We start from the raw sequence: 16,414 nt of genomic DNA on the forward strand, positions 1-16,414 counted from the left end.
CTACTGACATTTCCATCTATTATTATCTTTATTTTCTGTATCCATTTGCAGACCATAGTTCCAAGTAATATAAGTTGGCATAATGGAAATAAGTGATTTATGTTTTGTTTATAAACTGAGAAGTGATGTCAATAGTAGAAAGGATGAAGATTTTCAAAACACTCTAGTGATTGTGTTTTTTCATGAACATGTGATAACTCATTATATATTCAAAAGTCCCACACTCAAGGAGGAGATTATACAATGTATGTAGACCAGGGTTTGGGAGGAATCTTGGGGGCCATTTTGGTAGTGTCTATCATGTGAAATGTTGGAAAATAAAATTCTCTATGTCAATATGGAGAATTTCTGCAGGAAGTCCCTATAAATAAGTTCACATAGCATGTAGTCATTTTTTTCTGTTTTCTTACACCTAGCATAATTTTTTTTTTAAAGATTTTATGTATTTATTTGACAGAGAGAAATCACAAGTAGATGGAGAGGTAGGCAGAGAGAGAGAGAGAGGGAAGCAGGCTCCCTGCTGAGCAGAAAGCCCGATGCAGGACTCGATCCCAGGACCCTGAGATCATGACCTGAGCCGAAGGCAGCGGCTTAACCCACTGAGCCACCCAGGCGCCCCAATTTTTTTTTAATTGGAGTAAAATTTACATGCAATGTTTCAGGCATTTGGCATAATGTTTTTAATATTTATTAATGTTAGGTTGTATATCATTAGTTCCTTCATTTTCTCTGAAACATTTTGTGTTTTCAGTGTCAGGGTTCATATATTTTGTTAAATTTATCCTTAAATACTTCATAATTTTATTGTTATTTTAATGGTAATTATATTACCATTTAACTTTTTGTGCTGGTGGTATGTTGACATACAGTTATTCTTAGAGATGTACCTTGTATCTGCCTCCCTTCTCCTTTCTAAATCCACTTATTTAATTCGAGTAATTTCTTTGTAAATTTCTAAGGATATTCTGTTGAAGCCATCATAGTTTCTAACTATGGAGAGAGTCTTACTTCATCCCTTTCCATCTGTGTCTTTTTTGATCCTCTTTCTTTCCTCATCACACTGAAGATGACCTCTAATGAAATTTTAGTAGAAGAGATAAAAGAGGAAGACACCCTTGAATCATTCCAAATACTAAAAAAGAGAGTGCTCAATGTGTGACCATTAAATATAATTTAGCTCTAGCTTTATTGTAATTGGCCTTTTTCAAGCTGAGATAGATCTCTTATTCTTAAATTAGTGAGACTTTTTGTAATCAACTACTAATGTAATTATGAGAATTGACTATGAAACGTTAAAAAAATACAACCATACATATATATATAACTATCGCGGTCCAGCAGCGATAATAATGACCCTCCGTCCGGTTAGGTTTCAAAAAAAGCCCTTTATTTCATATGGCCATCACTTATATAGGGGAGCTAAGCCAATCCGCATAGACAGCGATATGCATCCACCAATCTTAAGCTTGTTACCAAGTACCCACAGCATAGCAATAGTTCAACAGCCAATAGGTAGTACTTCCTGTTTATGATCAGTCACTCTAGACACACCTTCTGGCAAATCGCCAGGCACCATTTTGCAAAGCTCTGCGGTTGATGGATCTCCGGGCCCCTGGAGCATCCGCCCTCGATATATAACCAGCATTATAGTGATGTATCATCCTTTTTAATAATAGCCAGAGATTTAGTTTTCTTGTCCTGAGCTGTTTATAAGCACATGTATAAAAGTATTTATCTTCGTTTATTTTAAAAATATACCTTAAATATGTGCATTTTTCCCAAGCAGTAATAGTTTAAGTAAATTATTATAATTAGTTACAATTGGAAGTAAACTCCACCTTAATATATAGAAAGAAATGGTAGTGATGCATTACCTGCTGAGTTGGTTACCTTAGACATTTTCTTCAAGAGACAATGTCTAATCTGTTTTACCTGCTTTGCATGGCTTCAGCAGCAAAAGCCTTTAACATTAAGGAATCTATTATTGAACTTGTAGAATCTAAAGAATTTCTACTGAGAAATTACAGTTGTAATTGATAACAAAACTATTGTGAATTTCACTGACTTCAGCATTTTTGCAATCAAGATACTAGTTTTCATATTCCATTTAATCTATATTTTTAAAAGGTATTTTTGTTTACTTCTCAAAGATTTGTCACCTTTTAACATTGATCAAAATAATAAGTCCCAGTCATGTATGCTACTAAAGGCATACTTTTTTCTTTCTGCTAGCTGAGGCGAGGACAGATCGTGAGAACTGGTAAGTGGTCAGCATTATGCTTAACTGTTAGGATAAGCTAGTAGAGCTGTCCTTCATAATTTGTTCAAACATCTGGCTACCACTGTTAAATAGGTTAGGGAAGAACATATGGTTCTCATTTAAAACATTGCAAACATCATCATGATGGAGACTGTGAAGTTTTAAGAAAGACCAATACTGTTTTGATTATAATCTCAGACAGAAAGGAAAAAAAAAAAAAAAAACAAAAAAAAAAACAAAACAACAACAACAAAAAAACAAAAACAACAACCCTGAATGCTCAACTAAGAATTCTAGTATCTTATTTATCAGAAATAAATATTTCTAATATCTAATAAATTATTCTAGTATCTTATTTATCAGAAATTTCTATTTTGTATTCTGTATTGTGTTGTTCTTTTGATTTTTATTTTAAAGAACAAACAATTAATACAGAAAGTACTGTTGCCACTTTTTTTCCTGATTTTGAAATTAAATTATAACTAAAAATGAAAAAGAAAATATATATATATATATATAGAAAGCAATTGTAAATTTATGAGCTTTTACTTTTAATAACATCTTCGAATTAAAATTTCAAAGTTACACTTTTCTTCCAGAAGTAATTCTATGGATTAGGAATAAAAGCGTGTGTGTTTTCCAATTAGCAATAACAGATTTCTATCTCTGATTAATCCAGCTGCTTAAAATATGTGTTGTATTTGACCATTTGCCAAAAAAGTCTGAGGCTGCATGAGCCAGCTGGCACAAGGTTAGAGGGTGGGAATCTCAGCTGATTAGGACTATGGCTATGACATTTTCATAAACTCTACTTTCAAAATGCCAAATGATGAAAAACCCAACCTTGGCTGCCATGCAATTTTGCCACACAATGATAGCTTCAGAAATTTTCAGCTCAAAATATCTCTTCTAACTCATCTGCAGCCCTAGAACAAGTCGTTTACTTATAAATATTTCTTAAATCCTGCTTAAGAGAAAAAATAGATATTAAAGTTATATTTTTATCAGTTGTAAGAAGCCTCTGATTGTAATTTTGTCACACATCCTATCTAAGAAAAAAAGAAAAATTAAATTTAAAGATATTCATGTCAAAAAGTTAATTCATTGTGTTAACTTTATAACATTACTTTTAAGAAGAGAGACTAAAACTAATAAGAATTGTTAATTTTTTTCACTTTCCCCACCAATTAAGTTTGACATTTACTGTATTAGGATAAGACCACAAGTCTCTAATGATCAAGAGAATCTTGCGTTACTTTTACAGATTGGTTCCCGTGCACATGCATTTTTGTGTATGCACATGTATATGAGTCCACCAGGTGTCGATGTGCAGCCTGCTACACTAACAAGTCTGTGTCATACACTTCCTTTGATTTTTTTCACACCTGGTGCTTGCTACAACAACATGTCTGACTGGCCATTTGAGTTATCTGAGAAGCTGTCAAAAGGCTGGGAAGATTTGGGAAGATTTCAAAAACCTGGCTGAGCATGCCTTCTCAAGAATAATACTTTATGACACTTTTATCCTCCATCCCAAACCTCAGATGCTTGATTTTTTTTTTTCCTTTCCACTGCTGAAATGGGGACAATAAGAAGCCTAGGGGGAGTTAGGATACTTGTAAAAATCACAGAATGTTTCAACTTTCAACCAAATGTGGATATTTATATTTTCAAAGTATAAGGTATGGATGTATGATAATCCTTTAAACAGGTCATTCTTTAAATAGAATATAAAAGAAGTATCATCTAATGACACATGGTTTGTAATAGTTCACTTATATGAATATTTAGCTTTAATTATATTTGTTTTATTTCCTTATGTTATTTCAAGAGGTAACACAGTTACATGGCTTAAAAATCAAGAAGTATAATGTATATTAAGGAAAAAGTCCTCCTTTTCATGTTTGTCCATGAGTACCCCAGCCTTTCTACATCCATACCCAAACATTGTTGTAAATTACTTGTGCGTCCTTGTTAGCATTGTCAGATTCAGTGGAAAAAACAGAGGGCTCCTGATTTAGTTTAAATTTCAGATAAACAATGAACACTTTTTTAGTATCAGCATGTCCTAATTATTGTACAGGATATACATATACTAAAGTAAAATCATTATTTATCTCACATTAAAATTTAACCGAGTGGTTGATATTTTATCTGGCGACTATGATCCTTCCTGAAATTTTTATACAAATGGAAGGAATATGGTTGCATCTCTGTCATTGTCCTCTGTTCCTCTTCTTTCACATAAATGGTAGCATACCTTATGTACTGTTCTGCACCTGATTTTTTTAACCCAATAATATCTTTGAAGATTATTCTACACAATTATCAGAAAAGACTTCTTGTCATATGTCTCTATGATTCAATAAAAAGAGATTTCTTTTGTTTACTATAATTTATTTAACCAGACTCTTGGTATCCTTGCAGTGAGTTCCCATACTTTTCTCTTTTAAACAATTTTACAATGAATAATCATTTCTTTAAAATTTTTTTCTTCAACATTTCTCCAGTTTTATTGATATATAATTGATATATAACATTGTATTAGCAACATAATGATTATATATATATATCTATGTAGAGATATCTATATCTATATGCCTATATATATCTCAAAAAGACTACCACAGTAAGTTAGTTAACATCTGCCATTTACATAGTGACAAATTTTATTCTTGTGCTGTAGAGTTTTAAGATTTACTCTATTAGCAACTTTCAAGTGTGCAATAACTATAGTCACCATGCTGTATATTTCATACCCAAGATTTATTTATTTTATAACTTGAAATTTCTGCCTTTTAACTACCTTATCCCACTTCCTCTACCCTTTATCCCTAGCCTCTGGCCACCACTAATCAGTTCCTCTTTTGTAGGAGTTTGGTGTTTTTTAAGATTCCATATACAAGTGGAACTCAGTCAGTTAAGTGTCTACCTTTGGCTCAGGTCATAATTTCAGGGTCCTGGGATTGATCCCTGCATTAGACTTTCCACTTATGAGGTGAGTCTGCTTCTCCCTCTCCTTCTGTGATTTCTCTTGCTTTCACTATCTCTCAAATAAATAAATAAAATCTTAAAAAGGAAAGATTCCACATACAAGTGAGATCATACAGTATTTGTTTTTCTCTGACCGACTTATTTCACTTAGCATAATGCCCTCAAGTTCTCTCCATGTTGTCACCAATGGTAGGATCTCCTTTTCTCCTAGCTGAATAATATTTCATTACATATATGTTATATATTATATATTACATATTATTTAATAATGTAACATGTATGTTAATATAACAGAATTCTATATTATTATAACATGTTATACATATATAATATGTAATATATAATATATTTTATTATATTCATATATATATCATATTTTCTTTATCCATTATCTCCATTTAATGTGCACAAGTGTTCCCTTTTCTCAACTCCTTTATCAATACATTTTTTTTCTTAAGATTTTATTTATTTATTTGACAGAGAGAGAGACAGCAAGAGAGGTAACACAAGCAGGGGAGTGGGAGAAGGAGAAGCAGAGTTCCTGCTGAGCAGGGAGACTGATGTGGGGGTCGATCACAGGACCCTGGGATCATGACCTGAGCTGAAGGCAGACGCTTAACAACTGAACCACCCAGGTACTCCATCACTGGACTTTTTGATAATAGCTATCTTTAACAGGTACAAGGTGATATCTGATCATAGTTTTGATTTGTATTTCCTTGATGATAAGTGACTGAAGGAAAAAATACACCCAAAAAATGACTAGTCAGGTCTTTTGCCCATTTTTAATCAGGTTTTTGGGGATTTTTGCTCTTGAGTTCTATGATTTCTTTATGTATTTTGGATATTAACCCCTTATCAGATACATGCGTTGCAAATATTTTCTCCCATTCTGTAGGCGTCTTTTCTATTATGTTGACTGTTTCTTTTGCTGCATATATTTTTGTTTGTTTCATGTAGTCTGACTCTTGTTTTTGCTTTTACTACGTATGTTTTTGGTGACAAAGCCCCCAAAAAACATTGTCAAGACTAATGTCCAAGAAGCGTTTCTGCCTATGCGTTCTTCTAAAAGTTATATGGCTTCAGGTCTTAATTAATCCATTTTTAGATTATTTTTTTAGATAGTGCAAGAGTTCAATTTCCTATTTTACATGTGGATAGTCAGTTTCCTGAGTACCACTTACTGAGGAGACTATTCTTTCCTCATTGTATATTCTTGGCACTGTTTTAAAAAATCAGTTAACTGTGCTTTCATTAGTTCATGTCTGGACTATTTTTTCTGTTCCCTTGGTCTAAGAGTCCTGTTTTATGCCAGACTTATCCTGTTTTGATTACTATATCTTTAAATATAGTTTAAAATTAGGAAGTGTGATGCCTCTAATTTTATTCTCCTTGGTAAAGATTTCTTTAAGTAGTCACTTTAGCTATTTGGAGTTTCCAAACAAATTTTACAGTTGTTTTCTCTATTTTTGTAAATATACCACTGGAATTTTGATAGAGATTTCTTTGAAACACTATGACATTAGGGTACTTTAGTCTTCAGTGTATGACACCACAAGGTTTACATAAAATTTCATCTTCTAACAGTCTAGTTTAAGGTGAGAACAGCATAAGTTTGAATATAAAAATTTAATGCTTTTGAGGTGCCTGGGTGCTTCAGTGAGTTAAAGCCTCTGCCTTCAGCTCGGGTCATGATCCCATGGTCCTGGGATCGAGCCCTGCATCAGGCTCTCTGCTGGGCAGGGAGCCTGTTTCCACCCCTCTCTGCCTGCCTCTCTGCCTACTTATGATCTCTGTCTGTAAAATAAATAAATAATATCTTTAAAAAAGTAAATTTAATGCTTTTATCCCTCCCATTTTATGTTTTTGATGTCACAATTTATATATATATTTTTTATATTGTGTATCCACTAACAAATTATTGTAGCTATGATTACTTTTAATTTTTTGTCTTTTAACTTATACTAGAATTACTTGTGATTTATACATTGCCATAGCAATATTAGAGTGTTCTGAATTTGACTATATATTTTCTTTTAGTAGTTTTATACTTTCACATGATTTTATTTTACTAGTTGGCATCCTTCCTTTTCAGCTTGAAGAACACCCTTTAGCATTTCTTGTAAGGCAAGTATAGTAGTAACAGACTCCAGCTTTTGTTTGTATGGGAATGTCTATGTGTTCTTGAGTTCTGAAGGATAGCTTCAGGGTAAAATATTCTTGATTATCAGCTTTTTTTCCTTCAGAGCTTTGAATATATTATCCCACTCCTTCTGGACCTGCAAGACTTCGGCTGAGAAGTCTCCTTGTAGCCTTATGTGTGTTCCTTCATATGTAATGAGTTTCTTTTCTCTTGGTACTTCAAGATTTTCTCTTTGACTTTGATTTTTGACAGTTTTATTATAATGTGTCTAGGTTAAGTCTTCCTTGAATTCAAACTGACTGGGCATCCTTAAGCTTCATGACCATTGGTGTTCATATCTTTTTCTAAATTTGTTATTTTTCAATTTAAATAAGCTTTCTGTCCCATTCTATCTCTCTTTTTATTCTGGCACTCCCATAACTTGAATATTTTTCTTTTGATGGTTTCCATTGAGTCCCATAGGCTTTCTTCATTTTTTTATTTTCCCCCTTTACTTTTTCCTTCTCTAATTAAATACCTTTCAAATGGCTTCTTTGAGTGTGCTGATTGTCTTCTGCTTGATTGAATCTGCTATTGTAGCTTTCTAAATTGTTTTTTAGTTTAATCCTTGTATTCTTCAGCTCCAAAATTTCTGTATAGTTCTTTGTCATCACTTCTTTAAACTTCTCAGTTTGCTCTTGTATTTTTCTTGATTTTATTAAATTGTGTTCTCTCATAGCCTGCTGAGCTTCTGTAGAACAATTATTTTTAGTTCTTTGTTACACAGTTCTTGTATCTCCCTTTTTTGTGGTCAGTTACTGGAAGTTTATTGTATTCCTTTGGTCAAGTCATATCTCTCTCATTTTTCATGATCCCTGTACCTTACACAGGTGTCTGTGCAATTGAAGAAGAGTGACTCTTCCAGACTTTCAGGAAAGACTTCAGTAAGGAAATACCTTCACATATAGGTGAGCACATTGAGACTGGTGGTGTGGAGCATCAAGTTTTGGGACATGTGGCACCTATAGGGCCAGGCGTTTTGGTGTCTCTGGCTCAGGAATCTGGGGTCTGTGACTTTAACTATTGCAAGGGTCTTAGTACTAAGAGCTGGGGAGGATTCTCAATGGTTACAAGATTGTTGAGGCTGAAGCAATGCCTCCAAGTGCAGTGGTGAAGAACTAGGTCAGGTGACAGTGGTGGCTAAAGCCAGTATTGTATATCCACTTTAATGTGGAGGTCAACTGTAAATACTTGTGTGGTGGTAGAGACTGGTTACAGGCACCCAGGCAGTGGTAAGTGCCAGGACAGGTTGCTGGGCGCAGGGCCAACTGTTGGCAGACATATAGCTGCTGGGGCCATAGCCTGTACTTCAAGGGTTGGACATGGACACAGTGATGGGGTTATCTGCATTGCACTCAAACAGCTGCATCCCTGATCTGGCAGCCTGAGGGTGTGGTGACTATACTGGATCCTGGGGACTGAGGCTTTTTTTTTTTTTTTTTTTTTTTTTATAAACATGTTATTTGGGCCTGAGGCTTCTATGATAAGGTGAGAAGAAACTCAGAGATCTAGAATCCATGAGCACAAAAACCTGTGAGGCCGTCAGTACTATACCAAAGCAGGTCTATAACTGTTGCTCTGGTTATTGGTTTCCTCAATGGTGAAACCTGTTGGAGCCCTCAACTGAATCATCCAATGGAGTCCACGATGAGATTCTCAGTAATGAAAGTTGTGGATACTCTAGCAATTTTCATTTTAATAGTATCTGTGTTCAATGCTATCAGTTTACTTCTGAGCAATGTTTTCACTGCATTCACTAGTTTTGTTAAGTTGTGCTTTCATTTCATTCTGTTCAAATGTTTTGAACTAAAAATTTAATTATCCTCGAGATTTCTTTAATTTTAATTTTAACATTTTAAAATTTGTCTTGAGATTTCTTCTCTGACCCATTTAGAAGTATGTGGCTTAGTGTCCAAATATTTGGGGGATTTTCTGGCTATCTACCTGTAAATGATTTCTAATTGAATTCCATAGTATTCTGAGAACAGACATTGCACGATTTCTGATCTTCTAAATTGGTTAAGATATCTTTTATGGTCCAGAATGTGATTTATCTTGGCTTGTCTGCTATGTAAGTTTGAGAAGAATGAGTATTCTCTCTTGCTGGATGAAGTAGTCCACAGATGTCAGTAAACCCAGTTGATTGATGGTGCTGTTGAGTTCAGCTATATTCTTACTATTTCTTTGCCTGCTGGATCTGTCCATTCCTGAGGATAGGTCTTGAAGTCCCCAGCTCTAACAATGGACTAATCTATTTCTCCTTGCCTCTTATATGTTGATGCTTTTTTGTAAGTTAAGTGTATCCACTGAGGATTGCTATGTCTTCTTACAGAATTGACTATTTTGTCATTATGTAGTGTCTTTCTTTATCCCTTACAATTTTTCTTGCTCTGAAGTCTGCTCCTTCTGAAATTAATATAACTATGCCAGCTTTCTTTAGGTAAGTGAAAGTATGGTTTATCTTTATGGTTTATCTTTCTCCATCTGTTTAATCTACACGTGTCTTTATATTTAAAGTGTGTTTATTATAGACAACATAATTAGGTCTTGTTTTTTGGTTCACTCTGGCAATCTGTCTTTTTTTTTTTTTTTTTTAATTTGGATAGTTGACACTTTTCCAAAGAAGACCTACAGATGGCCAACAGACTCATGAAAAGATGTTCAACATCACTAATCATCAGGGAAATGCAAATCAAAACCACAATGAGATATCATCTTACACCTGTCAGAATGGCTAAAATCAAAAAGACAAGAAATAACAAGTGTTGGTGAGAATGTGGAGGAAAAGGAACCTTCAGACACTGTTGGTGGCATTATAAATTGGTATAGCTACTACCATGGAAACAATTTGGAGTTTCCTCAAAGAATTAAAAATAGAAACACCATATGATCCAATGATTCCACTACTATTTACCTATTATGCAGTCATTAAAAAAGTGAGGTGATGCCACTTATACCAACATGAATGGATCTAGAAGGTATATGCTAAGTGAAATAAGTCAGACTGAAAATGATTGGTAAATTGGTATATTTAGACCAATGATATCTAAACTGACTACTGACATAGTTAGATCAGTATCTACCATATTTGTCACTGCTTCCTATTCACCACTCTTGGTATTTATTCTTATTTTTGTCTTTCTTTTTCTGACATTTGTGGCTTTAATTGAGGACTTTATTATATATTCTATCTTCTCTCCTTCTTTAGCATATCAATTTTACTTCTCTTTTTACCTTTATTAGTGGTTGCTCTAGAGTTAGCAAAATATATTTACAACTAATTCAAGTCCACTTTCAAATAACACTATACCACTTTGTGAATAGTGCAAGTATCTTAGAATAACAGAGTATGCCTCATTTTGGTTTCTCATTCTTTGTACCATCACTGCCATTTCACTTATCCATCAGCATACCCAAGAGTGTATATATACATAAGCCACATAATTATATACATTTTGCTGTTATTATTTTCAGCAAATTGTTATCTGTTAGATCTAGAATAAGAAAAATAAAAGTTTTTATTTTACTTTCACTTCTTCATTTGTCAATACCTTCCTTTCTCTGTGTAAATCCAAGTTTCTGACCTCTATAATTTTCCTTCTCTCTAGAGAAATTCTTGGGGTGCCTGAGTGATGCAGTTGGTTAAAATGTCTGAATCTTGGTTTTGGATGAGGTACTGAGCTCAGGATCTTTGGATCAAGCCCAGTGTCAGGCTCCTCATTGAATGTGGAGCCAGCCTGGGATTCTCTTTCTCCCTCTGACCCTCCCCTCATGCTCATTCTCTCTCTCTCTCATAATAAATAAAAATATTTTTAAATATTTTATTTATTTATTTGACAGAGAGAGTGAGAGAGCACACAAGCAGGGGGAGCAGTATAAGGAGAGGGAAGAGCAGATTCCCTGCGCCCAATGCAGGGCTCAGTCCCTGGACTCTAGGGTCACATTCTGAGCCAAAAGCAGACACTTAACCATCTGAGCCAGCCAGGTGCGCCAATAAATAAAATCCTTAAACAAGAAAGTGCTTGTTTCATTTTTCGAAGGATAATTTTATAGAATTCTAGGTTAGCAGTTGTTTTTTTGTTTGTTTGTTTGTTTTGTTTTGTTTTGTTTTGTTTTCAAAAGTCAAAATACTTCACTCTAATTTTTTCTACCTTGCAATGTTTCTAAGAAGCCAGATGTGATTTTTCTTCTTGCTCCTCCAAAGGTAAGATGTATTCTCCTCAGATTACTTTCAAAATTTTTTTTCCTACTTTTGGTTTTCTGAAGTTTGAATATTTATATAGAATTTTTAGAATTTATTCTGTTTCATGTTCTCTGAGCTTCCCAGATTTGTTTTGTTGTCTGATATTAATCGAAGTAATTCTCAGTCATTGTTCCTTCAAATATTTCTTCTGATTTGTTCTCTCTTCTTCTGGCACTCCCATTAAACATATGTTGTACCTTTTATAGATATCCCACTGTTAGATATTCTGGGGTTTTTTTCTTCAGAAAAAGTTTTCTCCTTGATTTTCAGTTTTGGAAATTTCTGCTATCATATACTCAAACTCAGAGATTTTTTTTTTCCAGCTTTTCAGCTTTGTCTGGTCTACTAATGAGCTTATCCAAAGCATTCTTCATTTCTGTTAGTGTTTTTGACTTCTACTATTTGTTTTTTTAATTTTTCTGAGAATTTTCATCCTTGGTTTTTATTATTTATCTGTTTTTGTATGCTGTATACTTTTTCCATCAAAACCCTTAGCATATGAATCATAATTTTAAAAATGTCTACCACATATGACTCTGATTTTGATGCTTGTTCAGCCCTTCAAATTGTATTTTTTAGTTTTAGAATGCTTTTGAATTTTTGCTAAAAGTCGGACATGAGGTACTAGATAAAAGAAACTGAGTAAATTGGTCTTTAGTAATGTAGAGGTAAGGTGTGCAGGAAAGAGGAGCATTCTCTAGCCTTGCAACCAGGTCTCAATCTTTGGTGAACCTGTGCCCCTACAATGTGAACCTCACCATTGCTTCTCAGCTCCCTCCACCTCATGTGGGAAAGGATGGTTAGAGGGACCTGGAGTTGGGTATTTCTTTCTCCCAAATGGAAAGCCACAAGGAGCTGGAGTTGGCAATTTCCCTTCCCCAGCTCACTTAGCTTCTGATAAAATCTCAGGATATTAGGCTCTGGCTAACTAGTTTCTCCTGAGGGCAGACCTTGATATGAAAAATAAGGGCTCTGGCTTATTTCAAAATGTTTTCTTTCCCCTTCCCTTGCCAGAAGCATGAGGGGATTTTTCTCAGATATTTACTATAAAAACCTGGAGTTAAAATCCACAAAAGTGTGAGACTGCCCCTAATGCTAGCTGCCCCCAGAATTTTACCTCAGACTTGTCCACACTCGGCTTCCAGTATTCATCAATTACAGTTCAGGGGTTCCTACTCCCACCCTGGTTCCCTTTGAGGTTTCTATTCCTAGAAACCTTTCTATTCCAAGTTTCAGTTCTCTGCATCTGTCTTTCTTTCTCTCCTATTTGGGGGCCAGGCATTTGTGCTGTGATCTCACTTCTCTGACAAATCTTAGAAGAGTTATCGATGTTTTACTTCCTTCAGCTTTTTACATGGGATAAGTGACAACATCTAAGCTTCTTCATGTTAGACCAAAAACTGGAAGCCTCTATTTCCTTTTTACTGGCACTTATGTAGTGCACCTCTGCCTATACTTTTACTGGCAATCATTCTGTCACATCGATTTAGGTGTGCTTCTTGGGTGAGAATGAAATATTCTAATCAGAAATTTTATGTTCCTTTAACGTGATTGCTGCTCATTTAGCCCATTTATATTAATGCCATGAGTGATGTGTTTTGGTTTCAGACTTATATTTATAACTTTTATATACTATGTGATCACCTTTCTCTGTTTGTTTTTCTTTATGAAAGTCCTGATAATTAAGAAACTTTATTTTTGTTCTGGAAGTAACCATTATTATTAGAATCATATATTAGAATAATATACTTAGTTCATGCCTTAGTTTCTTTTATTTTCTCTGAACTCTAATAATCAATTGTTAAATCATCTCATTTCTTAGTTCTCTCTTTTTTTGTTGTATCACCCAATTTGAGACAATATCATTTCTCTTAGTATCCATGCTTTATTTAACTTATGTGAATTTTGAGTATTATATGATCTATGATCTTTGTCTCTCAACTGTTATAAATGAAGCAATCAGCACATTTTACCTCTTAGGATATTTTCCCCTCCTAATTTTTGTTTGTTGTACATTTTCTGCATTCCCAATATAACATTTACATTATTTTCCTTAACTACCATATTTCTGTTGGCTCTATAGATACATAAAATTTTTGCTCATTTTCAGTCCTGTGGTTGCAGGGCATTTTCCCTAATTATTTTCTAATTTTCCTGAAATGTCTAGCATTTGCAGAGAACTCATCCTCAGTTTCACTAACAAGGGCTCATAGGAACACAATTATCTGAATTCTTTTGTAGTTAACCTAGTTTGCTTGTTGCTTTTATGCTTTAAGAATACTTTAAGAGTAACCTGTGTCACTTTGTTTCCCCTTGGTTTTCCAGAGACATCTCTTTAGTGCCTTTGTACCAATTAGGAAATGGGGCTCCATCCCAGCAGATGCAGTCCTGTGTGCACAGTACTTGGCAAGGAGAACAATGAGAAAGGTCACACACACAATACGGATACTGTTCTTTGTGCTACTTCCAGTTCTGTCTTCACTTCTGAGATTTTTTTTCCTATTTCTTTCTTAAAATTGTTCAACCTTGCCATGATTTACTATCATTCTTATAGTACATTAGATTATGTTTAATTTAGAATTTTCTAGAAATTTGTGTTGTTTCTATGTAGCTTAATTCTACTGTAGCATAGGCAATTTTCCATGATTTCCATGGTTTGAAATTTAGTGAGACTTGCCTTATGACCCAGAAAATGGCCAATTTCAGTAAATATCTCAAGTGCACTTGAAAAGTTAAGTGCAGTGTTCCAGATGTGTGAATTAGGTCACCTTTGTTAGGCATGCTCTTAACTACTCTATCTTTGATTTTTTTTTTTTTTTTGGTCTGTTTCATTAATAACAGTAGGATAACAAAGACTTCCTACAATTATGGACTTGTCCATTTTTACTTTCAGTACTTTCAGTTTTTATTTTATGTATTTTATGATTATTTTCTTAGTTTCAAACAAATTCAAAATTATATCCACTTAGTAGACCAACCATTTTTTCCTTTTGAAATATCTCTGATACTGTTTCTCACCTTAAAGTCAGCTTTGTCAACTATTAGCACAGCTATGACAGCTTGTTTTGGTTAGTCTTTACATTATAACATTTACATCCTTTCACTTTTAACCTTTCTGTGTCCTTATATTTAAAGCATATCTCTTATAAACAGCATACATTTGAGATTTAAAAAAATTTTAAATCCTTGCCTTTTCATTGAAGCGTTTACTTGATACTATATCCATGAACTATTTACTATTTATCCTTTAATATTTACTATTTTATTACTGTATTGATTTACTTATTCAAATATTTATTATTCTATTCTTCATTTCATCTTTCTTCTCTATAGTCTTATTAGTATTACTCTATGGATTTCTTTTTTTTTAATTAACATATAATGTGATATTTTCCCCAGGGATACAGGTCTGCAATTCATCAGTCTTACACAGTTCACAGCATTCACCATAGCACATACCCTCCCCAATGCCCATCACCCAGACACTCCATACCTCTCATCTCCCTCCCCTCCAGCAACCCTCAGTTTGTTTCCTGAGTCTCTTATAGTTGGTCTTCCTCCCTGGTTTCATTTATTTCATTTTTCCCTCCCTTCCCCTATGATCTTCTGTTTTGTTTCTCAAATTCCTCATATCAGTGAGACCATATTAAAATTGTCTTTCTCTGATTAAGTTATTTCACTTAGCATAATACCCTCTAGTTCCATCCATGCCATTGCAAATGTCAAGATTTCAGGGTTTTTGATGACTGCATAGTATTCCATTGTGTATATATACCACATCTTCTTTATCCATTCATCTGTCAGTGGACATCTAGGCTCTTTCCATAGTTTAGCTATTGTGGACATTGCTGCTAGAAACACTTGAGTACACGTGCCCCTTTGGATCACTACATTTGTATCTTTAGGGTAAATACCCTGTAGTGCAATTGCTGGATGGGAACTTTTTCAACTTTTTTAACTTTTCAACTTTTTGAGGAACCTCCATACTGTTTTCCAGAGTGGTTGCACCAGCTGCATTCCCACCAACAGTGTAAGAAGGTGCTCCTTTCTCCACATCCTCACCAATACCTGTCATTTCCTGACTGTTTAATACTTTATGGATTTCAACATAAATCGTAGATGGAATAAGGCTGCTCTAAATAATAAGTATTTTTTATCACTTCTTTATCAATACAAGTTGAATTTCATTAACCCCCTTCTACTTTTATCATTACTAATGTCACGTACTTTAAATTTACATGTTTTCAAGCATATCTTATTATTATTTTTATAGAGAAAAATCACCATTTAGATTTACCCAAATATTCACTTTTTAAAATTGTCCTTCATTTCTTTCTGTGCTTCTGTGTTTCTACTATCATCCAATTATTTGCAGAGCTCCCTAATTATGTCTTTCATTGTAGGTTTGCTACCAATAAATAAATCCTCCCAGCATCTGTGTACCTGAAAGGACTTCATTTTCAAATAATTGTTTCTGATAAATAAAGATTCTGTATTGATAATTATTTTCTTTCAGCATATTAAAATTGTTATTTACCTTTCTTCATGCTTAGATAATTTCTGTTGAGAATTCAGCTCTCAGTTGCTTCTTTTAAGGTAATGTGTCTATTTTTCCCTTGGTTGCTTTGCAAACTTTCCTCTTTGTCTTTTAGCATATTTACTGTGCTGTTAGTATGCAGATGTATGTGCTTTTTTGTTTCTTTTAATTTAACGTTTTGGGATCCATAGTTTTTTT

General features: G+C 34.0%; 1 long non-coding RNA gene across 1 annotated transcript in view; it reads left to right on the forward strand.

The window, feature by feature from the left end:
* Positions 1-1,586: 1,586 nt before the first annotated feature.
* The window catches only part of LOC131814015 (uncharacterized), a 55,795-nt gene continuing 40,967 nt past the window's right edge, over positions 1,587-16,414 (forward strand). Inside the window, exons 1-2 of the long non-coding RNA XR_009347091.1 lie at positions 1,587-2,127; positions 2,233-2,260. This is a non-coding gene — a long non-coding RNA (uncharacterized LOC131814015). The remainder of the gene's footprint in view (positions 2,128-2,232; positions 2,261-16,414) is intronic.

Source organism: Mustela lutreola, chromosome 13 (genome assembly GCF_030435805.1).
Source record: "Mustela lutreola isolate mMusLut2 chromosome 13, mMusLut2.pri, whole genome shotgun sequence".
NCBI classification, from domain to species: Eukaryota; Metazoa; Chordata; class Mammalia; order Carnivora; family Mustelidae; genus Mustela; species Mustela lutreola.